General features: G+C 44.0%; 1 protein-coding gene across 9 annotated transcripts in view; it reads left to right on the forward strand.

Annotated features, from left to right (window-relative positions):
• Positions 1-25,633, forward strand: part of FAM107B (family with sequence similarity 107 member B) — a 254,279-nt gene that overhangs the window by 184,196 nt on the left and 44,450 nt on the right. Inside the window, exon 1 of one of the 9 annotated variants that reach the window (XM_032157924.2) lies at positions 16,824-16,918. The exons of the other annotated variants lie outside the window; for them this stretch is intronic. The gene's annotated coding sequence lies outside the window, so the exon portion shown is untranslated. Of the gene's footprint in view, positions 1-16,823; positions 16,919-25,633 lie in introns of those variants that run through there. 9 annotated transcript variants of the gene reach the window in all.

A 25,633-nucleotide genomic window follows, 5' to 3' on the forward strand; every position in this document is an offset into this window, starting at 1 on the left:
GCTGCTTTTCACTCCCCTTCAGTAACATCCTGGGCAGCCCTGAAGCTGAGATTTCATCAAGATCAGATGTGTTTTTGGGAGACAGCGTGTGTGGGGTGATGGGTGAGGAGGAGTGGAGGTGAGAAGTCACCCTGTGGCATGGGAGAGGGTGTTTGGTGTTGATTTTCTGAGTGTCAGCCTCTTGTTTCTCAGGACGGTTGGTCGACTGTCCTTTTCTCTATTTGCGCTACCCACAAAGAGCCGGATGTGGGTGCCTCCGGGGGTTTATGGGACCCACTTACCTGTGTGAAGCTGGCTCAGAGAGGGGAGAATGGGCAGACCCTGGTAGTGTCCAGGGAGACTTTCACGTGGGCGTGGTTTGTACTCTGACCCACTGGTGACTTTAAACAATTTGTCATCAAATACCACAGTTGGCTTTGCAGCTATCTGGTATTTGTGCCTGGAGTAGGTTTGTTTGTTTTGTTTTAAATGCTTCTAAATTACAATTCTTTGTGAGCTTCCTGTTTCATACTTACAGCTGAAATATGTGATGACTGAATCTACCAGGACTGCTTTTTTCCCCCTTTCTGCATTTGTGCTGGAAACAGAACAGCTTGCACGCACAGCCTGGAGCATGTTGCCTGCATGTGCTTCTTGGTGGACCATAGCACATGGCTGACTAATTTCAAAAACCGCCTGTTTATATCCTCTTCAGAATCACTGTCAGACATTAGGCACTCTCTCTACTAATGTCACGTCGATTAATATGGATTTTAAAATGGAGGCAAATTACTTTTTACTCATGGGGGAGTCATTAGTGTTCTTTAAATATACATCCCACCATTTCTCTCAAGTGTGTCACACTGGTAATTGGCCCATGCTGGAGTTTTCAGCAATTATCATAGGATTGAATGCAGGACCAGGCGTGGAGAACACCTAACCCTCTGATTTTGTAGATGAAACGACGCCTAGGGTTGCTGAATTACTCGGAGCTCAAAGCTCCTTGGTGCAAATCTAGGACTAGAGCTCTCTCCTCCCGTAGCTTCGAATTGAGCACAGTGTCCTTTACTGTCACCCACCTTGCCTCACCCTACCTACCCCACATGCTGGCACTTGCCACCACAAAAGAAGAAAAACAAGGACAGGAAACAAAACTTTCTAGTTACTAGGGTTATGGTGACGATTTTATAGCAGAAAAGAAAATACTGTTTAAAATATGTAATCCTAAAGAAACTGCCTTTTTTTGGATGTTTGTGTAAGACAAATTCTTATTCATACTAATGGAAAGTCTTAAAAACATTAAACATGAAAAATAGTTGTTCATACCATGAACATAAGCCTAGGCATTTATTTAAATGTATGAGAACTATCTTTGTGGACTGTGTCTGTTGTCCACATTTTGACTTCTAGGGCTAAGCAACTTCCTGTGATTGGATAAATACAGGAGTTCTTTCTAAATAAATACATGAGAATATAAGTATTTACATGAGAATAAATACATGAGTACCTGCATTGTGTCTTACACTGCCATTATCCTCAGGCTCTTTTCCGATGTATGTTACCATTTATTAGTTCTGACACTGGCACATTAGAAGGACAATGAACTTTATGCTAGATAGACCTAGGCGGCATGTTGTAAGTGCTTTTATCTTGGTGAGTTCAAGTTTTCTCATCTCTTCAGTGTGACTATTACCAGACAGGAAAAGCACCTGGCACAGTGCCTGTACACAGGTGTGGACAAAGGTTAGTGTCTGCTCCCCCAAGTTGGTGTTGTGATGTGATGTCATACGTGATTGTTTACACTCTCACCTGATGAGCGAGACTATTCACTTCTCATAGGACTCAGTGAGAGAGAGTTTGTCCCAGGATTGGGGTGAATGTTTCACCTATATCATCCTCTTGGGCCTTCTCCACCTGAAATGTAGCGTAGTTTGATAAGCAGTGGTAGAATACAGAGACAGGTTAGGAACCTGGTGGGGGTAGACGGTCCAAACTGGAGCTCTGGGGTCTAATTGGAGAGTGGAGGAGCGACCCTGGGCTCAAAGGTATGGCTGTTTTCATCCGTTTGGGCTGCTGTAACAAATACCACAGACGGGGTGGCTTACACAGCATTTATTTCTCACAGTTTTGGAGGTTGGGAACTCCAAGATCAAAGATGCTGGCAGATTTGGTGTCTGGGGAGGGCTCCCTTCCTGTTTTGCAGAAGGCCACCTTTTTGCTGTATTCCCACATGGTGGAGAGGGAGATCATCTGCCTGGTTTCTCTTTTTCTAAGGGCACTAATCCCATTCATGAGGACTCCACTTTTATGACTTAATTACTTCCTCAAAGCCCCACTTCCAAATATCATCACACTGGGATTAGGGCTTAAATAATATGAATTTATGATGGAGGAGGAAAAAATATTCAGTCCATAGCCATGGCCAAGGTGAGCAGAGGCTTCAAGTCTATGGGCAGGCAGGATTCTCACCTCGTATTTTTTTTTTCTTTTATTTTTAAATCTACCACAGAGACGTTCTTTGCTACAGGTAGGATTCTTAAAAGCAAAGAAGTGTTCTGAAGAGAAGGTGGGTTTTCAGTGGCCTGGGATAGAGGAGGATAAGGAGGATGTGACTTGTAGAAGTGAGAGTGAGGCTATAGGTCAGGAATTGAACTAGCACATGAGGAATTCGGGTCAGGAGGTCACCAGTAACCAGGAGTTGACAGTGATGCGGACTCAGTGCTCTTGCCCAGGTATGTTGTTGCTTGCTGGGTTCCTGTTTATGCAGGAGCTGATTGCTGGCTGGGGGCACCCCTGCATGCCCAAGCAAGAGGGATCCAGGGTCAGCAGTCAGTGGCAGGAGAACCCCCTGAGGGTGCCTTGTATGCAGGGAGAGTGCATCTCCTGTTTGGTTTGGGACGAGCCTGGTCCAGGTGTAATTAGTAACAGAGGCTTCCTCCACACTCAGCAATGACTGCTGTGGTCAACAATTTATGTGGTCGCCCTACTCATGAGTACTTGGTTGCAGAGAAGTGTTTGTTATGTGTATGAGTGAAGATCCTGACCAAAGATTTGACCAACACAAGGTTCTGTGGTGAGTCCATGGTTTACCTGTCTCATGGGTGGAGCTTGGCTGCCTCTCTTCGTGTACTTGTTATTTGAATTCCAAAGAACGTTCTGCGCCACACTTTTCAGAGCTCTTTTCTCCCAGTGTGTGTTTTAGATGGCCGTCTGTTTTGTCATTGATCAGCTAATTCTCTGAACCTCAGGGCAGCCGCACACGCAGCATCTGTAATTGCACCTCTGTAATTGGCTGGAGTGCTCCAGAGACTGTACTTGCTTTTCCTGGCGCCCCCCGGGGTACTGGCTTCACCTAAAGGCTTGGTGGCAGGGACTGGTGACAGAGGGAAGAGGAAGAGAGGAAGGAGAGGATGCTTGGTCTTCTACTCATCGGCCTGATTGACAGGGGCTGGGAAAGTCTGATTCTTAGTTGACTGCTGGGAAGATGGGGCTTGCCAGAGTGGAGGTGGCTGAGGTGGGGTCCAGGTGTTACTAGTGGAGGGTGTCCAGGTTCTTGGCATTTTGAGCAAAGAATTGGACAAAATGCACAGACAAAGCAAGGAAAGAATGAAGCAACAAAAGCAGAGATTTATTGAAAACAAAAGTACACTCTACAGGGTGGGAGCAGGCTGGGCATAGGGAATAAGAGCCCAGTTACAGAATTTTCTGGGGTTTAAATACCCTCTGGAGGTGTCCCTTTGGTTACTTGGTGTACACCTTGTGTAAGTGAACTAATGGCTCACTATCGGTCTGATAGGTTATTTGAATCAGCAGGAGGGGACCAATCAGAGGCTGAAGCGAAGTTACAAAGTTACACCCTATGCCAACATCTGATTGGTTGCGGGAAGCAACCAATTACAGGCTGAAGTGAAGTTACAAAGTTATACTCCTATGCAAATGAAGACTTGGCCTGTGACCAGCCTGATTGATTGGGAGAGGGGACCAAGCAGAGGTCCTTTCAGTTTTTCACCTGCCATGCAGAAAAGGTGGGGGTTGCAAGGGGAGTGGCCTCGGGTCCTTTTGTTATGTAGGTGTGGAAAGTTGGGGTTTTCCTTTTGATTTAGTTCTAGGAAGTCAGTGCGAATCGGCCTTAGGTTCCCTGCCTCCAGCCCCTATTCTCCTGCCTCACAGGGTCCGTATCATGGAGCTGTTTATAATTGTAGGGAGAGCCCTGCACGTGTGTTCCTGGTTTTCTTTTGTCATGGTTTCTCCATCCCTTTTGGGAGGAGTTGATGCACTTCCTTGATTTTCTGCACCAACTATTTTATTTGGATCACAGCATCTTACAGGCTGTTGTCATGTTTTGAGACTTTTTTGTTTATGGTGAAATGGAGTGAAAGACTCTGAGTGCCGAGGGCCATGGGATACGAAAGCATAATTCTCATCAGCAGCTGGACCTGGGAAGTCCTTTTCCACCTTTGGGTTTTCCCCTGGTCACTTGGTTATACACTGAGTTTTTCCATATCTGGTTGGAAGCTCTGAGGACAGGGACCCTGGCGTCCTCATCTTTGTGTCTCTTTAGAGTCTATCGGGATTAAGTGCTTCTTCCTGAGTCATTGCTGCTACTCAGCTGAGACACCAACGAGCTACCCAGATCAGACCCGAGTGTTGCTGCTTATTTAGATGGCAGCCTCAGGGCTGGGCATCAGGAGGGCCTGTCTTGCTTGGTCCTTCTGTCAGTCTTTGTTTCGGACCCAGTATGTCTCAGCATCTGGATCTGCTGAAGTAGCTAGGAACTCCTGCTGAAAGGCAGCGTTTATTTCTGTGTTGGTGTCATTTTAGTCCCACACTTCCTGAACTCAAAACCCTCTTTCCTAAGACTTGCCATGAAACGCTCCCATGAACAATGGTGACCACAAGTCCCTTTTGGGGAGAGTGTCGTTTGTACTTTGTATTCTGTCCCAGGCCTTGGATCCTGAGGGGTGGGCTTGGGTCTAGGAGAGTGCCCAACAGTGTTCGCCTATAGAAGATTCTTCTGGTGAATGGACGAACTTGTGGCCTTATGCGGTGGTTTCTTTTCCTTTTTCCCTGTAGCTTCCTTCCACTGTCAACTTTTCCCCCTCCTTCATGGCAGCAGATGTTGGCAAGGATGTGCCCAGATTAGGTAGGCCCAGCCTCTTCTTCCTCTGTTCCCACCCACCTTATCTTTAGGACTGGGGTGGGGTGATGTGTCTGGCCACAACTTCCGTGACCCCTTTTTAAAAAAATTAAAAATGGAGAGCCATGTCACAGGCTTGTGACTTCCACAGGTGAAAGAATACTCAGCTCTAGAAGGGCGGAGGTGAGTGGGTGGTGACTTCCCGCTAAGGTGAGCTTGGGTCCTGTTTTCAGAGTTCTGTGGTCTGTGCTGCGGTCCTGCGCTTCATGTCATCTGTCACTAAAGAGCAGCAGCAGCTACTTTCCCTGCAGTATCTTAATCTCCAACTCTACCCTGCCGGGGCCCTGACTCTCAAATAAGACACAGGCTGTCCTATTAGCCAAGCAGAAGGGATATGTCCTCTTCTCTCTCCCTGGGTAACTTCTGCCAGATGAAGAATTTTTCTCCTTCTGGTTTCTTTAGGTGGAGAAATAGTGCCAATATGATTTGTCAGGCTCTGGAATGAGACTGCCGGGCCCACCTTCCAGGTCTGACCAGCTTTGTGATCTTAGGCAAGGGAGTCACCTGCCTGAGTTTTGACTTTCTTTCTTTTTTTTTTTTTTTTTTTTTTTGAGACAGAGTCTCGCTTTCGCCCAGGCTGGAGTGCAGTGTCGTGATCTCTGCTCACTGCAGCCTCCACCCCGCTGGGTTCAAGCAATTCTCCTCCCTTAGCGTCCCAAGTAGCTGAGATTATAGGCTCATGCCACTATGCCCAGCTAATTTTTGTATTTTTAGTAGAGATGGGGTTTTACCATGTTGGCCAGGCTGATATCAAACTCCTGACCTCAGGTGGTTCACCTGCCTTGGCCTCCCAAAGTGCTGGGATTATGGGCATAAGCCACCATGCCCGGCGAGTTTCGTCTTTCTTATCAATAAAATAATAGTGCCTCCTTCATAGAGTTACACAATAATAAAGTTGGTGTATGAGTAGTGTGCCTCCATGGAATAAGTACTCAGTACAACGTTAAAACATGTGGGTAGGCCGGGCGTGGTGGCTCACGCCTGTAATCCCAGCTCTTTGGGAGGCCGAGGGGGGCGGATCACAAGGTCATGAGATCAAGACCATCCTGGTTAACACGGTGAAACCCTGTCTCTACTAAAAATACAAAAAATTAGCCGGGTGTGGTGGCGGGCGCCTGTTAGTCCCAGCTACTCGGGAGGCTGAGGCAGGAGAGTTGCTTGAACCCAGGAGGCAGAGGTTGTAGTGAGCCGAGATTGTGCCACTGCACTCCAGCCTGGGCAACAGAGTGAGACTCTGTCTCAAAAAAAAAAAAAAAAAAAAAAGAAAAAACAAAAATATGTGGGTATGTGGTTGCAATAACTTACACTTCGATGCTCTGGTACTGTTTTTAGAAGGACCATTATCTCCTAGAGGTATGGTCACAGTTCATTATCTAATCAGGATTAGAGTGAATTGTTTGAAAACTAAGTGTGTATTTATGGGGATAGGAAAGCAGGATATTTGAAATTGAAGTATCTTAGCAACCTTGGATCCCTTTGGTAACCCATGGCAAACAGGCTGCTGCTGATATTCTCTATGGTTGAAGACAGGGTTTTATTCTTATGTGCCATAACTGGGGGTGTTTAGTCACAAAGAATGTGTCAACAATATGCCAAAGTTGAAACTGTCAACTTGGGCAAGCATCCTATACAATTTTAAACAATACCAAATTCTGTATAGCATGTCTCCTTATGATAAATGGGCATTGATTTTATTCATATTTATTTTATTTTTTTGAGACATGGTCTTGCTCTGTTGCCCAGGCTGGAGTACAGTGATGTGACCACAGCTCACTGCAGCCCCAGACTCCTGGACTCAAGTGATCCTCCCACCCCAGCCTCCCGAGTAGCTGGGACCGTGGGTGTGCACCACCATGCTCACCTGAGTTTTACTATGTTTTTGTAGAAACGGGGTCTTGCTGTGGTGCCCAGGCTGTTCTCCAACTCTTGACCTCAAACAGTCATCCTGCCTTGACCTCCCAAAGAGTTGGGAGTACAAGTGTGAGCCACGGTGCCTGGCTGGGCATTGATTTTAAAACTGCTCCTGGTGTGGACACCTGCCGGTGATGGCAGCCAGAATTAGATGTCTGCTGGGAACATCCTGATGGCTGGATGAGGCTGTGGCAGGGATGGCTCTGAACGAACGTCCTTCAGGCCAGTTAATTTTTTCACTGCATTTGGTGGCCTGGAACTCTGAGACTTGAATCAACTGCTTCTTGAGTTGTGGAATGTATCTGAGGCTGAGCTTGACCCGGGTTCCAGCAGCTTCCCTCCTGGCGCCCTGCCGCAGCCACATTGGCCTCTGCTGTTTTCCCTGCTGTTTTCCCACTCACGTGCTTGCCCAGGGCCTCTGTTTTTCCAGATCCCTCTCAGGAAAGCTTGCACCAAATGTGCTGCAGAGGCCTCTGGGCCACCCTTTATAAATGTGGCATCTGACCCGTGATGCTCTCTTACTCAGCTCTTGACATTTTTCTTCCGAGCACTGCACCAGACCAATTGCAGATATGTGCGTGCTCATTTGCAAATTGCCTGTCCTCCTCCTCCCCTGGCCCGGCCGCTAGAACCTACATTTCATAGACTTTGGGTTTTGTACTTGCTGTTTCCAGCAGCAGAGACTTGCTTTAGTTCTTGCTCTGATTTGCTGTAACTTCAGGTGTATTCAGCCAGGTGAGATTGCTTATTGAACTTACCAAAGCAACAGAGTAAGGGTTCTGGAGGTTTTAATCACTGTGCTCTCAGTAAGCCAACAGAAGGAAATGATCTCTTGGAAGAACGTTCTGCAGAATACATTAGGTTGCATCTTGGTATGAAGTTTAGGATCCTGGGAGGCCAAGTGTGAGGATCCTGCTAGCATTTTCTTTCAGTGAATTAAAATCATTTAAAGACCAGTGAATTAAAGGCTAGGCATAATCCTATGCCTTTGGCCTTTAACAGTTGTTTTTTTTTTTTTTTTTTTTTTAAATCACAGCCATGTGTTCAGTGTGCTTTTATTTGGCATGAATGAATAAAGGCTTTTGTCCATGCTGTAGTGCATTGTTCCTTGTGTAACATTCCATGTGGAAAACTTCTTTTAGACAATCATGCCATGATATTTTTTTCTTTTCCCTGAAAGATGGATACTTATTTTTTTTCCTAAGAATGTATAGTATGTACCTTTTTATTTTTGGTCCTGGCCCCCAGGAAACTCAAAACCACACTTAATACAGAGATCTGGAAATTATATTAGCCCTTGTGTATAACACTTGCTGTTTCTTTTGTAGGGTGGCCTTGACTTTCTTTCTTTTTTTTTGGGATGGAGTCTTGCCCTGTCGCCCAGGCTGGAGTGCAGTGGCATGATCTCGGCTCACTGCAAGCTCCGCCTCCTGGGTTCACGCCATTCTCCTGTCTCAGCCTCCCAAGTAGCTGGGACTACAGGCACCCGCCACCATGCCCAGCTATTTTTTTTTTTGGATTTTTAGTAGAGATGGGGTTTCACCGTATTAGCCAGGATGGTCTTGATCTCCTGACCTCATGGTCCACCCACCTGGGCCTCCCAGAGTGCTGGGATTACAGGCTTGAGCCACCGCACCCGGCCTGGCTTTCTAATGTTATTTTATTTACCTAGTTGAATGTATGACTTTTTTTTTTGAAATGAAGTCTTGCTGTAACACTCATGCTGGAGTGCAATGGCGTCATCTCAGCTCACTGCAACCTCTGCTTCCTGGGTTCAAGCAATTCTTCTGCCTCATCCTCCCAAGTAGCTGGGCCTACAGGTACCTGCCATCATGCTTGGCTAAATTTTGTATTTTTAGTAGAGACGGGGTTTCACCGTATTGGCCAGGCTGGTCTCGAACTCCTGACCTCAAGTGATCTGTCCTCAGCCTCCCAAATGCTGGGATTACAGGCATGAGACATGTATGACTTTTAACGCACTCCAAATCTTCTTTGGAAGGAACTAGTGAATGACAGAACAGTTTTATCCTCCTCTTATCTCCTAATATGGGGTATTGAGTAACCAACTTGGTTTTGAAATTCTGTTGCCCTTGTGTGCTTTTACTTGGGTAATGCAACTAATAGAAATTTCTGGATTTGCTTAAGTAGAATTTCCATTTCTTCGCTTGATAAAGCCTAGGGTTGCAAGTTTAGGGCAGTTGCCAGCCGGGTAGAGAGGTAGGAACGGTTTTGAGATGACCCTTTGACTGGTTTCCTCTGTTTATTCTAATTGTGAGATTTTGGTTACTTTGCAATAGAGACTTTAGATATGTACTGCTTTACAGCAACCAGGTAACTGGCTTCTGAAGATTGAAATGCGGCTTCTTCATTGCTGTTTCCAAAAGAGTTTAGTTTGTTTTCATTCATCGGCTTAGTGTCTTCCTCTGTTCAAGGAATTCTACTCATTGGTATGGGTGTTTCCAAATGATGCTTAGCTGGCCGACCCTTCTTTGGAGAAGCTTACATTTTAAGAAATTAATTTTCACAATTGGTATGTCAAATTGGTAATTATTTCAGAAGCAAATTAAGATAACATCTTAGAAAATCAATTTATGGACTTGAGCCGAGCGCTTCATACAACGAATGGGTTTTTTCTAGGTGTTTGTCACCGGGGATTTTCCTGACAGGCTTGTATATATTAATAGAAAAGGAGTGTAGCTTTTTTTTCTCTTCGTTATAATTTTGGTAAAGTCTTACAGTGTGTGAACAAGGCTGTCATTTTTAGCTTGCGTTTGAATGAAAACATGCTATACTTTTTGGAGACCCGTGATCGGTACTTGGGGTAGTGATAAACCACAGGTGAGCTATCTTGTGGCATTCTTTAGATTAAAATTTGATTGTCGTTTGTTCCCAACAATGATTTGCCAGGCATGCTATGCATACTCCTCTTCTGCCTCATTCTTCCTTGTTCTAATCTCTTCTTAAATAGTTCTGTTTTTCTTTTGCTGAACAGGAATTCCCAAGTAAATAATTCTTTCTTGTGACCGAGGGTGCAGTTGGTTAGGTCTTCTTGCCTTCTGAATGGCCAGTAGCTGCTTCCGGACTCCGGAAAATATGTCCAAGTGAAGACTGCTATCACTCACTCTATAAACAGGACCAGAAAGTGAGCAATTTGGCAAGATCCCCTCTCTTGGCAAGTCTGATGGATTTCTTTTTTTTCCCCAGTGAAGACTTGTCATATTTATAAGCCAGTGGTGTTATTTCAGAATCTCCGAAGGAAATGTGCCTCCGTGATAGGGAAGCAACTTGTTTATTCTAGACTTTTCTTCACTATATTTCTAACGTTGAGGAAATTACTCAAAGAGGTTTGGCAGAGTGAAGACAGATGAGTGAGACTGGATTGAATTTGTGGAATGTATTAATTCAACTGATGTTTGTTCAGCTCTAAATGAAGGATCCAGCATCCAGGACACAGATAAGTGCAGGATATTGGCCCTCAGGGAACTTCCCTATCATTAGGGAGGCTGGCACCTGCTTGCAGATAACAGAAATGTTAGCATAGTTGCTCATTCTGCTTGGAAGCAGAGTCATTACCATTTCATGTAATGAACTTTTCCAAATGGAAAGAAAGCTTTGTACCCGCATGCACTGGCTCTGGATGTAGAGGTTGTGAAGCTCTTATTTAAACATGAAAATGGGTGTCAGCTTTAGGACTAAGTTTTGTTGGGAAGAACTGGGGGAAGGGAGCCATTTTTAGGTGGCATTAGCCATACCACCTTTAATAAAAAACTTCGTGTAACTCCATGTATTTCCTGGCTGGCTGCAGTTACAGAAATATTAACTGTCCAAAAATGTTTATTTTAAAGAGAAACGACTCAATATCAGAGAATGCACAGAAAACTGTAGATTATAAGTTAATACTTTTGTTCACATTGGGGGTTGAAAACATTGGGCCTGCTTCATCATGGTTATTAATGTGGACCTGTGTTGTTACGTTATAAGCAGAGGTTTACAGATCTGAGTTTCAAGGCTTGGCACTTGGAAATGAGCTGAGATTGGCGTTAGAGAACAGGGCCTCTCCTGCCATCTTGGGAGCTGAAATCCCAGGATCTCAACCTGAAAATCAGGGGCTAACACTCTGATATTGATCTGTATACCTTTGGAAATACAGTTTTTAAAAAGAAACAGTTTTTAAAACTAGAACATTTCTTTTTTTATTTCTTTGTACTATGCAAGTTTACATTTGTAGCTATAAAAGGCAAATGTAAGCTCGCTTTTTAAAATACTGACGTGAAGCTGTTTTCTTTCCGTGAATGGAAGAGTTTGACAGAGAAACACCTTTGTAATCACACATCGAGAATACGTTATTAGAACATGATTCTTTCTCCATTGGGCCGCATGAGGCCAAGCAGAAAAATCCAGCAATAAAATGCAAATATGAGCATGCTTTCTTTAAGATGTATCATAAACTGTTTTCTGTCAGGGAATGGAAGGATTTGACAGAGAAACACCTTTGTAAGTACACATTGAGAATACGCAATTAGAATATTTTCTCAGTTGGGCCCTGTGAGGCAAGGAGGCATATCCAACCATAAAAGGCATTTGCATGTTTTCTGTAAGATTTCATCATAAGCAGTGTTCTGTCAGTGAGTGGAAGCGTTTGAATAGAGAAACTGCTTTGTAAGCATACATTGACAATATGAAGAAACAATTATTGATCAAAAAAGCCATGCATTATTATGTATTTTTTCCAATCTGCTTGAAATCAGTGTTTCTGTTTTTTCATCGTGTTTAATAGAGGCAACACATTACTGATGCCAAATACTCTGGGAAGATTTAATCTAATAAAATACCCCTTCTCTATTCAGGGATCTGATCATTTCTGTTCTTAAGTAGATTTTCATAGTATTCTCAACTTTTCTAATAAAATAGTTTTTGATCATTGCAATCTTCTTTCATTTTGTAGTAAGTAGCCTTATTCCTGTTTTATAGATAGGAAAAAATAAAGTACAAAGGTGTGTTTGTACTGTTAGGATTCTAATGCCACAGAATACTACTGTAAATGTTTTGTTCCAATTGTGCCAGTTTTACTAATATCACATAGTACAGAAAGCTATATAATTTTGTGAGAGTTTTCCCACTGTTCACCGCTTTCTAATTCAGTGGCTTTTTGTTGTTGTTGTTGTTGTTGTTGTTGTTTTTGAGATGTTTCTCACTGTCGCCTAGGCTGGAGTGCAGTTGCGCGATCTTCACTCAGTGCAGCCTCTGCCTCCCGGGTTCAAACGATTCGCCTGCCTCAGCCTTCTGAATAGCTGGGATGATAGGTGCCTGCCACCACGCCCAGCTAATTTTTGAATTTTTAGTAGAGACGGGGTTTCACCATGTTTGCCAGGCTGGTCTCGAACTCCTGACCTCGTGATCCACCCGCCTCAGCCTCCCAAAGTGCTGGGATTGCAGGCGTGAGCCACTGCGCGTGGCCAACTCAGTGGCTTTTTAAAAAATCGTGGTGAAATATACATAACAAGGTAAACAATTTTAACCACATTGTTGTGCAGCCATCTCCACCATCCATCTCCAGAACTTTTTCATCATCCCAAACCAAAACTCGGTACCCATAATATAATTCCTCCCCATTCCCTTCTCCCAGCCTCTGGGAAGCAGCATTCTACTTTCTGTGAGTTTGACTCTTCTAGGGAGCTCATATAAATGGAATCGTACAGTACTTGTCTTTTTGTGACTGGCTTATTTCACTTAGTGTGATGTCTTCAAGGTTTGTCTTTGTGGTAGCATGTGTGACAATTTCCTTCCTTTTTAAGGCTGAAAAATGCCTAATATCTGTCTTGTATGGATAGACCACATTGCTTATTCTTTCATCCCTTGCTGGATCTGACTCAGTGTTTTTATACTGAGGGTCACAGCCTGCATTTTAAAACATAAAGTAGATTAGGAAATATGTGCCCATATGAGGTATTTGTATTGTTTGGTGAGCCTGTGCACACATGTGTCTGTCTGCATTGTGATGTAAAATGTTTTTCTGGTTGTCAGTTGCTGTTAGAAAAGTTCGGAAGCTGTACCCTAAAGATCTTTTAGATGTTAGGTTTCCCTGGGCCCCTGTGCCTGCGTGAGCTCCTTTGTGACGTGTGTGGTGTTCCCTTGGTGTCCAGGCCATCACACAGTGCTGTTTCTTGGCTGTGTTTGTATTGCTCTCCATTCAAAAGCTTCTTGGCTGGGTGCAGTGGCTCATACCTGTAATCCCAGCACTCTCAGAGGTTGAGGCGGGCAGATCTCTTGAGCTCGGGAGTTCGAGACCAGCCTGGCCAACATGGTGAAATGCCTTCTCTACTAAAAATAGAAAAATTAGCTGGTGTGGTGGCACGCTCTTGTAATCCTAGTTACTCAGGAGGCTGAGGCAGGAGAATCGCTTGAATCTGGGAGGTGGAGGCTGCAGTGAGCCAAGAGTGCACCACTGCACTCTAGCCTGGGCGATAGAGCAAGACTCCATCTCAAAAAAAAAAAAAAACAAAAAGGTTCTTTAGCATGTGATCCCTAGTACAGGGAAGTACAAGCTACGTAAACTAGAAATTCTAAAAAATATGCCACCTGCTTTATTCAGTGCAAGAAGCTCCCCTTTAGTGCTTATTATTGACTCATACAGATAACTTAGTTTTATGAGCTACTTTCCCAATGGTCAGTAAAGTCAGTGTTTTCATTAAAGGTCAGTATGAAAGACTGTTAATAAAGGAGGTCATATTTCTTTTCCTGGTGTGTTCTCCGATGGGGCACACTGTACCCTAGAGTAATATGATTTTTGGAATAAAACAGGCCTGGATTCGATCATCCTGTTATTTGCTAGCTGTGGCAAATTATACACGAATTACAAAGAGATTTCATCATCTTCATACAGAATTTGTAGGGCCATGTATGACTTGTGTCGGGGGTGGAGATGTTGGGGGAAAAGTGTGAATGTAATGTTATTAAAAATCAAGTAATTTTATTTCCTACCCTTCATACTAACAGTATAATTTCGTAATTCTTTTTCTAGGAGTTGACTAAAATGTACTAATAATCTGTGAGAGGTCTGTGTGCTAAGCCTTTTCTCAGTCTCCTCTCTTGGCCAGTTGTGGTCCATTGGATAAAAACAGTATGTCTGGCCTGCTAGTCTGATTGGCTGCCAAGAGGTGGACAGTTGTGATCAGCCACATGGGCTTTGTTCTGAGACTTGGGTGACGGTGGAAACTCCTGATTGGCAGGAACTCTGCAAGTGTAGGTGGGAGCAGTGTTTCCCAAATGCTGTTTGCCCAGGGCACATTTGTGCTGGTCTGCAAAATGTCCTACTGAAGATCCTTCTTAATAATGTGTAGGTTAAAACAACAACAAAACCAGGGTTCAGTTTTGAGATTTTGGATAGATTATATCCATCGTGCATACATATTGTGATGTCTCAGGGTACAGAATGTAGAGAGTAACAGTTCACTCTTACAGATTCAGCTGGGAATAACTGTGTCAGGATGCCTGAGGAATATTACCTTGTTATCTATTTATTAAATACTAGTTCAAGATTTTTTCTCAGGGTGGCATGCATATTCAGTAGTGTTTGTGTATTGTACTAAACCCTGTTCTTACTGAACTGATATTTTGCATTTTTTATAAGCAGAGGAAAGCTGAACCCTTACGTATCTACCCTGGTCTTGTGGCATTTCATGTTGAGAGCACCAAAATATTTCCTGTGTCATGGGAAGGGTAGATTCTGACAGAAGGAGCAGAAAGAGCAGATAAACTCCTGGGCCCTAGGTTTTTGTTTGTTTGTTTGTTTGTTTTTAATATCACATATCCACAATGATCATTTGGAAGGACTCCAAGTGAATCAAGTGTGAGTTGAACAGCGTTGTTTATAGACGCTGTTGTAGTCTGTTCTATGCTGCTGTAGTGGAATACCACAGACTGGGTAATTTACAAAGAAAAGAAACTTACTTACTTATTTATTTATTTTGAGATGGAGTTGCCCAGGCTGGAGTGCAGTGGTGTGATCTCAGCTTACCGCAACCTCTGCCTCTGGGGTCCACGCAATTCCCCTACCTCTGCCTCCCAAGTAGCCGGGACTACAGGCGTGTTCCACCATGTCCTGCTAATTTTTTTTTTTTTTTTTTTTGTATTTTTAGTAGAGATGGGGTTTCATTCACCATGTTAGTTGTCTAGGCTGGTCTTGAACTCCTGACCTCAAGTGATCCTTCTGCCTTGGCCTCCCAAAGTGCTAGTATTACAGGCATGAACCACCGCACCCAGCCAAAAATGTGTTTCTTATAGTTCTGGAGACTGGGAATTCCAAGGTCGAGGGCCTGCATCTGGTGAGGGCCTTCTTGCTGCATCATCCCATGGTGCAAGGTGGAAGGGCAAAAGAGGAAGGGGGCCGAACTCTTCCATTTTATATCCCACTTCCACGATAACAGCATTAATCCATTCATGAGGTGGAGCCCTCATGGCCTCATCACTGTTGCATTGAGGATTAAGTTTCAACATATGAACTTTGGGGGACAGAGTCAAACCATAGCAGACAGTTTTCAGAGCTTTCCACCAAGCCTGTTTCTCTCCACAGTGCACTGACTGAGCAGGGCTGCGGCACTGGGAGGTAGCTGGTGTCTGCCATGCACTGGGCTTGGTGCAGGAGTTGAAATGTATTTGTGGGCCAGATGTCACCAAGTGAGTGTCTGTATGTGCCTCTGCAATGGTAATTCCACTCTTGCTGCTTTGATATATATTGGCTATTTCCTAGTAATTTAGTAATAACAATCTAAAACTGGAAGGAAACTCCTTGTTTTAGTGGGGAGGATCCTTCAGCCCAGAGATCATACAGATATAGTTGGGCAGAATTGGGACTGGAACTCAAGTCCCTTCTGCTTGTAGTTTTTTTTCACTCTAATGTATATACATATATGTATATATACATACACCTATAAATACATATATGCACAGACACACTCATACATATATGTGTGTGTGTGTGTGTGTATATATATATATATATATATATATTTTTTTTTTTTTTTTAAAAGAGATGGGGGTCTCTCTGTCACCCAGGTTGAAATGCAGTGGCTGTTCACAGATGTGATCATAGTGCACTACAGCCTCAAACTCCTGGGTACAAGCGATCCTCTGGAGTAGCTAGGACCACAGGTGCACACCACCGCACCTGTCTTCCGCTATATGAAACATAGCCCTTCCCCATAGAAAATTCTCAGCACATTTTATAAAGTGGGCTGTGATGCCATGAATCCCAGCCTCGGGAGGGCCATTCTGGTTGGTCTCAGGCCTCCACGCTGTAGGTGTTGTGGTGATGCTCTAAGAAGTGCGAGAACTTGGCCTCCTCCAATTGGAGGTTGATTCACGCATGCTTCCTGCAGTCAGGTTGTGTGAGTGTCGGAACGGGGATGGTACCCACCCAGGGCTGGAGAGGTCTGCGTGCATATTTGTTTACAAGTAGAGGAGCTGATTTTTTTTTACCAACAAGTACATTTCACCAGTGCCGCCAGCACGTTCTGTTGGTCTGGAAGGTCAGTAACTGGTACCAGAGTTGGTACGGTTTGTTTTTCATTGTTTGCTCTGGCTTCTGTGCCGGATGAGGTCATTCAGTTGCACACAGTTCCTGCTTTCAGAAGTTGCTAGAGTGTTTCTCTTTGAACTTGAACTGTGGCTCTTTTGATATCCAGAAAGAGAGCTCTTTGGGGGATGGTTAATTCTTGTTTTGGGTGCTCGTCTTCACTGCTCTAAGGAACTACCATAGTCAGAAGGTGCATTCTTACTGCGATCTTTTTATTTGCTACCTTGGGCTTGAGGAGCCTGCTGATATCTACCGAGGTGAGGTTAGGTCAGTCTCTGTAACTGTTTGTCACTTAGGCCTTGATGGGTGACAGGGATGGGGATGACTTCCTGGGCTAACTCTTCTCTTGCTAAAGGATGATTTTTCACCACCTTGAATGCTCATGATTAAAACATAAACAAGAAAATAGATATCTGAGGTAAGAATAAAACACTGGACCTTTCTATGGCTGTTGAATAATGTAGTCCTTCTCTAGAAAATGTTGTGTGAACTTAGACTTGTTAACAGAATAGCAGACCTGTATGAGACTAAATAAAAATTATATGTTGTTATAGTAAGTGGTATTGAATAGTGTGTCTTTGCCAGGAAGAGAGGTTTGTAATAGGCTGTGTCTTGTGTAGTTGTGAACTTTTTTTTTTCCTAAAATTTCTTCAGATGCCAACCATGTCTGTCAAACTCTGGATGAGTGGCCTTTTACTTAGCTTTTTAAGAAATCTTTTTGGATTCACTAACTTTTATCTGCAGTATTTTATCCATGCTCTATTAAGTGTCTAGGATCCTGATAATTATACATTTTCTCTGAAAATATCTATTTCCAGTAAAATTTGACTATCTAGTGAAGATTGTAGGCCTGATAATATATTTTGAAGTACTTGTTATGGTCTGAATGTGTGTGTCACCCCCAAAATGCATATGTTGAAATTTGAACCCCTTATGTTAATGGTTTTAGGAGGAGGGGCCTTGGGGAGCCCTGAGAATGGGATTAGTGCTTCCAGGAGAAGAGACAGGAGAGCTTTTTTCTCACTCTCCCTGCTGTCCACCATGTGAGGAAACAGCCAGAAGGTGGCTGTGTGCCAGTCAGGAAGGGAGCCCTCACCAGACACCCGATCTGCTGGCACCTTGATCTTGGACTTCCCAGCCTCTAGAATTGTGAGAAATAGACAAGTGTTGTTTAAGGCCCCGAGCCTATGGCAGCTTGTTATAGCAGCCTGAGCTAAGACATATTTGATTTTAGCAAAATAGCACTTGATTTGAAAGCATTCTGCTCATTGCCTTCACCTCCTCCTTCATAGTTGTGGATTAAAAAAAAAAAAAAAAAATGAACATGTGACTACAACAAAACACTGATATGTGCTGAGTTTAATTTGCCTCTTTTTTTTTTTTTTTGAAATGGAGTCTCACTCTGTCATCCGGGCTGGAGTGCAGTGGTGCAGTCTTAGCCCACTGCAACCTCTGCCTCCCGGGTTCAAGTGATTCTCCTGCCTCAGCCTCCCAAGTAGCTGGGATTACAGGAACTCGCCACCAGGCCCAGCTAATTTTTGTATTTTTAGTAGAGATGAGGTTTCACCATGTTGGCCAGGCTGATCTTGAACTACTGACCGCAAGTGATCCGCCCACCTTGGCCTCCCAAAGTGCTGGGATTATAGGCGTCAGCCACCGCGCCTGGCCTTTAATTTGCTTCTTATTTCTTAGTTAGGGTTAGGGAGAGAATGTCTTGGGTAGCCACTGTGGAAATAGCATTTCCAGTCCCTGTCGGTACCTGTCTAAGGAGATTTAAACACTGTCCTTCTTCTTGGGCAGTCATTCTCACAGTGGCTATGGCTTGTCTTGCTACATACACTGTGTAACCACCCTGCCCTGCTGGGCCTTGGTGTACACAGATATTGGGTAAAAATCTAATGTTGACCTAGACAAACAGATCACACACACACACACCCCACATTTTTTTGGTAGGTGCGTTTTCAGTGTCGTTTCATTTCAGAAAAAATATGGGCTACCCTTATATTAAGACACTTAATTACCTTGTATGCAGTCACGTTTATTTACATATAATTTTTTTTCTGTAGCAATGATAAATGCTATCCTAAGTAATATTGGCTTAACATTTGGATGCTTTAATTTATAAAAGCATTCCCTTTCTATGGCACATAACGGTGATTTATAAATATATATTTATTGGTAGCTCGGTTTTAGAAAAGGGACTGAGTTGCTGGGTGTTTCTGCCCTAGTTTCTGGTTTCCGGGAGCCTCTGGGCTTGCCCAGCCTGCCTGGTTGGTTGTTGGCTGAGGCTGGGCAAGGTTCTTGAAGGTGTTGACACCTGTGAGGCTCTCTGCCCGTCTCAGTAGGCGCGAGAGTCCCAGATCCTGTTTGGGGAAGCACGGCCTTGCATTGAGGAGGGAGAAGAGAAGAAAGCACTTGATTATGTCAGAGAAGAGGCTTCTGAACCTTGGTTTCCCTCAAGGTCTCAAGTCTGGAGTACCTGTCACTTCTGCTGACCTGTGAGCTGACTGTGTGAGGGCTCCATACCTCCAGCCCTGGCCTATTTCCATCTTCCCCAAAACTGGAGAGGAAAGTTACACTGAACAGAAAAGTACCTGTGTTCTTGAGTTGAGGGATTTTTTCTGCTGTATTTTTCTAAATGATGCTAAAGTTTTTGCTGGAACAATATGTTGAGTCTGTCTAGCTTCCCGAGGACTTAGATCACCACATGTTATGATCTTAACGCAACACATATGTGCACAATGCAAACTGCAGCTCACCACAACATAACATGTACTCTCCCCTTCCTTTCATGGGGATAGGATAACTCGAATCTTCCTTCTGACTTTTATTGGCAAGAAATATTCTCTACACTCTCTATTTCTATATCAGTTATTGGCAGTTATATCTGCAAACCCATGAGGGTTTTCTGGATTCAGATAACACACATCATTTGTGGAATATGAGGAATTTAAGGAGACTCGAGGGTGGGCAAAGATTTGAATAAACATCAGAACGAGGATGATAATTTGTGAAATAGACCTCTGAGAATTGAGTTCCAAGAGCAACAGACTTTTCGATGAGAACCGAAAAACTCATTCTGTAGCTCAGAAAATTCCTAACTTCATTTCTTCAGGATAAACCTGTCATTATACCAACTAGCAATCACAGTGTGTTAAAATCTACCTATGCACTGGGTCCCACAGACATCGTCAGATGCCAGCTCCCCTGGAGTCGCCATTTATTATGTTGCTGACGATTCTGGGATTTAGGATCCCACCCTCATGCCCTGTCCCTCCCCCTCCTTCCAGGCTCCTGGGACTGCTGTTTGCCTCCCCCTTCCACCCCACCCTCCCTCCCTTCCCTTCCAGCCTCTTCCACCAGGTGCTGTGCTTCTGCCTTGGGATCAGCCAGCTGCCGTGCTGCCTCCTTCCCCATTATCTTCACCTCCTGGTCTAACTGGGGGATCAGCCAGCCTCCTCCTGCCCCAGTATCTTCACCTCCTGGTCTCACCTCCTGGTCTAACCCTGGGATCATCAGCCAGCCTCCTCCTCCACCAGTATCTTCACCTCCTGGTCTAACCAGGAGCCACTCTCCGAGTTCACTGCTGCCTTGGTTCCCTTGGGCATGGGAGTGCACCTTCTCCCACCCCATGTGTGCCATGGGATCTGGAGGCAGGGCTCAGGTTCCTGCCCTCATGGCCACTTCTGGGTCATGGCCCCTCCCCTCACTGCTTCGTTGAGCCTTGTCTCAGTCGTATTCTGTCCTCTACCCTCAGTGCTGGCATTTCCTGGTCATAGCTCCTTGTTCGTTCATTGAAAGTTTTGGCCCCTGGTTCGCAGTCACCTGCTGCAGGGGTCAGTATTTGTCAAAGCTCACCAGGGACTCCATGGCACCCGGAGCTGCGTGACCAGCAGCCTGGTTTGCCTGAGACTGGAGTGGCGGCTGGAGCTTTATGGGATGGGGATGTTCAGCCCGAGGAGTAAGGAGTTTCACAGGACACAGGACTTTCAGTGCTCAAACTAGGAGGAGGAGTTACCCTAAAAAGACACTGTTAATACCAGGAACTGCTTCTGAGCTGAAATCCAGAGATCCCACTCACCAGAAGCTTCTGTCCTTCAGCTCAGCTGACAGATTACCATAAGAACATCAGATTTTTCCCATTCCAGGTCCCTTTCTAACCCCTCTGCTCCTGCTGGACTTTGCCTCTGCTTTTGAATTCCAGCATTTCAGCGATGCGCTTGTCAACACACTGGAATGAATCCCTTCCTTCACTGTCCTGGGGGATTGGGCGGCCCACCCATGCCTGTCTCTGGACTTCTGAGTTCTGCCAGAGAAAGTTGCACAGTTGCCTCTCTATGATCCTGATCTCTGCCTCACCAGGGCCTCAACACTGCCTGGAAATCAGATTTTCCTCATCAGCCCTCTTCCTCTCCATAATGACTTTTCCAGCTCCTCCACGCTTCTTAAGTCTCTAGGTTCACACTGAGCCCGTGCCTCCTCCTCTCATTTCACTCTCGGCAGATGATCTTTCCACAGCTCACGGGACAGTCGTGCGAAGGCCATTCTCTGACCTTCCCACTGCCCCTTTGCAAATCCGCCTGCTCCTGGACCTGTACTTTTCTCGTTTTTCTGTTTATAGTGAAAGAGGAATCTTATGTATTCTCTAGAAATCCATTTCTGCACCACCATTCTCTCCCACCTCTGATTTATTTTTATTTATTTATGTATTTGAGACGGAGTCTCGCTCTGTCACCCAGGCTGGAGTGCAGTGGCGCGATCTTGGCTCACTGCAAGCTCTGCCTCCTGGGTTCACGCCATTCTCCTGCCTCAGCCTCCGAAGTAGCTGGGACTACAGGCGTCCGCCACCATGCCCGGCTAATTTTTTTGTATTTTTTAGTGGAGACAGGGTTTTACCACGTTAGTTGGGATGGTCTCGATCTCCTGACCTCGTGATCTGCCTGCCTCAGCCTCCCAAAGTGCTGGGATTACAGGCGTGAGCCACCGCGCGTGGCCCCACCTCCGATTTAAACCTCTCTCCTGGTATTTCCTTCTCATGAGCATTTACAAGTGCTCAGGTCTCTCCTATCTTAAGACAAAAACAGAACCCAAGCCCTTCTTGGAACTCTCCTCTTTCAGCGACCACTTTCTCTCTCCTTCTCTTGATTAAACGTTTTGAGAGCATGTTCTACTTTCTGCCTGTACTATTACCTACTGCTACACAGCAAATGATTGCACACTCAGTATCATAAACAACCTGTGTTGGTTCCCTCACCAGTTCCGTGGTTCAGGAGCCCAGGCACAGCCTAGCTGGTTTCTGTGCTTCAGGCTGTCACCAGGCTGCTGTCCAGGTGGGCACCAGGGCTGTGGTCTCATCAGAGGCTCAACTGAGGAAGGGTGTTTCCAGGCTCCCTCAGGTCATGGGCAGAATTCATTTCCCCGCAGTTGTGGGACATGGGTCACCTGCAGTTCCATGGTGCATGGGTCCTTACTTCCTTACAGCTGGCAAGGGTGGAAGATTGCAGCATGATGGCTTCACAGGAGTGACATCTCATCACCTTTGCCATCTTCTGTTGTTAGAAGCAGGTGACAGGTGAACAGTAGGAGGAGAGGAATGTGGGATCACCTTAAAGTCACTTTGCTACCTACTTATTCTTTCATTCCCCTTTCACTCCTCAATCCACTAGATTCTATTTTTTATATCTGCTACTTTAGTGAAACTGATATCAGAGGGTCAGGATTGGCTACAAAATTTTCTGGGCCCAGTGCAAAGTGAAAATACAGGGTTCTTTGTTCAAAAATTAAGAATTTCAAGATGGTAGCAAAAAAGCACTAAACGAAGCGTGGGGCCCCTCAGCCATGGGGGCTGTGAAAGTCCCACACTAACTAAGCCAGTGCTGCAGAGAGGCCTTAGGTCCACCCTGCTGCAAGTTCCACAGGGCCCTTTGGTTGTGTTCCTGCTTGGCCTCTCAGCAGCATTTGCCAGCTGGGATTTCCCACTGTGGAGCGCGTCCTCCTCTGTGAAACATCCCCCTGCCCTCTGAGCGCCTGAGACACTCTACCCTGGGTTTCCTTCTCCTGCTCCATTATCCCCTTCAGCCTCCTTTGTAGCCTCCCCTTCCTCTCCCCACCCCTTTATATTTGGGTATTTTGAGGACACTTTTGCCACCCTGCTGAGGAATATCAGCAGTTTCAGTTGCTTCGTTTGCTGTAGGATTTTGGCTGTCACATCTATGTATCCAGCCCATACCTAACTTATGAGCTCAAGCACCTATGTCAGTGCATCCTTTATAGCCTTGCATGCTTTGCAGGTATCTAAAAGGCAGTGAGTCTCTAACAGATTTCCTTGTTTTCTCTGATCCATTGAACTGGTTCTTCCTCAGTGTCCTCTGTTTCGGCACTTGGCCTCACTCTTTCCCCGGGGAGTCTGGGTTTGTATCTGTGTGCTAACCCCAGACTTGAGCCCCATCTTTCTTCTTCTGGCTCATCTTGTGCTCCAAGCCCATGCGCCTATGTCTGCTGAGGGTTCTCCCCTTGGACTGCATTTCATCACATGCTCTCCCTGGACTTCTGTGGTCTGTTCTCATGGTGACCTCAGCTTCCTCTGTTAAAACCCAACACACTTCATTGCTACTCCTTTGTCAAATGCCTGCTTCCCCCAGTAGAAAATAAGCTATGATAAATAAGTCCATGAGGCAGGGAGTTTTACTGCTTTATCCTCAGTGTCAAGACATGTGCCTGGCACAAGCTATACACTCAATAAATACGTGTTTTAATGAAAGAGTTTGTTTTAATTTTCAGCCCAATTTTTTAAAGAATTAAATTGATTTTTTTAGAGACAGGGTCTTGCTGTATTGCCCAGGCTGGTCTTGAACTCTTGGGCTCAAGTGATCCTCCCGCCTCAGACTTCCAAGTAGCATGAGCCACCATGCCCAGCCCAGCCCAGCCCAGTTTTTCAAGTGTGACCATTTTGTTGTTTTAGAACGAAAGTGTAGAAAATACTATATATGGACGAGTAGGACAATGGTATAGTAGGATTCCTGTTCTTGAGATATTAGAAATATCTGTAATGTTATAATAGTTTTGGGCCTTTCAGTTGGATTGTTACTGATTAGAAAGTAAAGCTGTAACAGGAAATAAATGGCTGTTTTCTTATTTCTGTTGAGATCTGGGCATTAACAGGTGGAAGGAAACTGGTGCCATTTGCCCTGCAGAATTCACAGAATTAACTTGTGCAATTTGGGTGGGAGGAAGTAAAAATAGGTGATGATGAACCATGGAGATGAGTGTATTTCAGATACCGTCATCTGAATCAGTTTGCCCTTACCGCAGCAAAAATGTTTTGATAATATTTTATCTTATTATTTTTTTAACAAATAAGTGATGAGGTAGTCGTGGTGAGAGATCTGCATCTCTGATTATTGGGGGTGCTGTTTCCTCACAAACCTGTAGTATCTGCTTTGAAAACTATTTTGATATAGAACGGTGAAATGGATCAAGTATTTGGGGGCCTAATTATTCAGAGACTAAATGTGGCCGGAAGAGGAAGAATTCTACCCAAGAAAGCTGCCGCTGATCTGCTCAATGTCTCGGAGCAGTCTCTTTTTAAGCAGAAGTCAGTAACAAGCAAACACAATGTTAATGGATTTATTTATCTGTTAAACTCTTCATTCTGTTACCTGCTGGGTCTCAATCTTTTTGACCTCAGGACCCCTTTACACTGTTTTAAAAAGTATTTGAGAATCTTAAATAACTTTTTTGGTTATATCTATTGATATTTTACTATGTTAAAAATTAAAACTGAGAAATTTTAAAAGTTCACTTAAAAATAACAATAATAAACCTGTTACATACTAATAAAAAGGCCATTTATGATGAACAATAATCTTCCTAAAACAAAAAAGGTATGAGGTGAGTGTTTCACATTGTTTTATTTATATCTTTAATGATTTTTTAAAGTGAAAACCAAAAAAAAATTTAGTGAGAAGAGTGACATTGTTTTCCATTTTTGTGAATCTGTTTCATAACTGGCTTTGATAGAAAATAGCTGTGTTGTCATATCTGCTTCTGTAATCAGTCTGTCGGGATAGGTTGTTTTGGGGGTCGTATATGCAGAAAATCTAGTCTCACACAGTTACATCATTGGGAAAGGTCAGAGAATTGAAATAACCTTTTCAGATAATTATGGACATTCTTCCTTCATACCACACCAAAACCTGACGAGTGGTAGTGTCTGAAAGGTTAGTTACAATATTCTGAAGCCACAGCAATGATCTTTCCTACTCTATTACATTAAAATTAATTTGTCTATCTTGCATTTTGAATAGGACAATAGAGGAATAGTTAAGTCAGCTATAATACATTCATGTAATGGCAGATTTTGCAACCATATATTGAAAAAGTTATTACAGGTAAAATGCTTACAAATGTAATGAATTATCTATTTAATATCCCAATTTTGCTAAAAAATGAAAAGAGGTGTGTATTAGTTGAAAGGAAATCTATCAAAATATAAATATTTTAAATGATGCATTCATGGGGGAAATTTTCTTTATACTTTTCTGTATTTTCCAAATTTTGTGTGATCAGCACATTGCTTTTAAAATCAGAAGAAAAAAATAAGTATTTTTTGTTATGAGAGAAATGTCTGTTAAACTGTTTCCCTCATCTGTAGGTTGCCTTCTACGTGTAAAACCCCAGTATTTCCAATTTGAGTGGTAACAAAGATCTGTTTTCTCCCTTAAGTTTTTATTTATTTAACAGACTATTGTAACCTTTCTGTGGCTGTTTTAAGCTTCACAGTTTTTCCGCTTTATTTCAGTAGTAATTCATCGATTGAATAGAGAAGGTTTGACTTGTTCAAGAAAAGTTGCATAAATTAAACTTTCACACGTAGCAGAGACATAATTTGCTTTTTCTCCTTTCTGTTATAGCTCAGGCAAGTTCTATTTCTTATCTAAGTGAAATGGCAAAAGAATATCTTGTCCTATGGG

This window comes from Hylobates moloch, unplaced genomic scaffold (assembly GCF_009828535.3).
Source record: "Hylobates moloch isolate HMO894 unplaced genomic scaffold, HMol_V3 SCAFFOLD_2, whole genome shotgun sequence".
NCBI lineage: Eukaryota > Metazoa > Chordata > Mammalia > Primates > Hylobatidae > Hylobates > Hylobates moloch.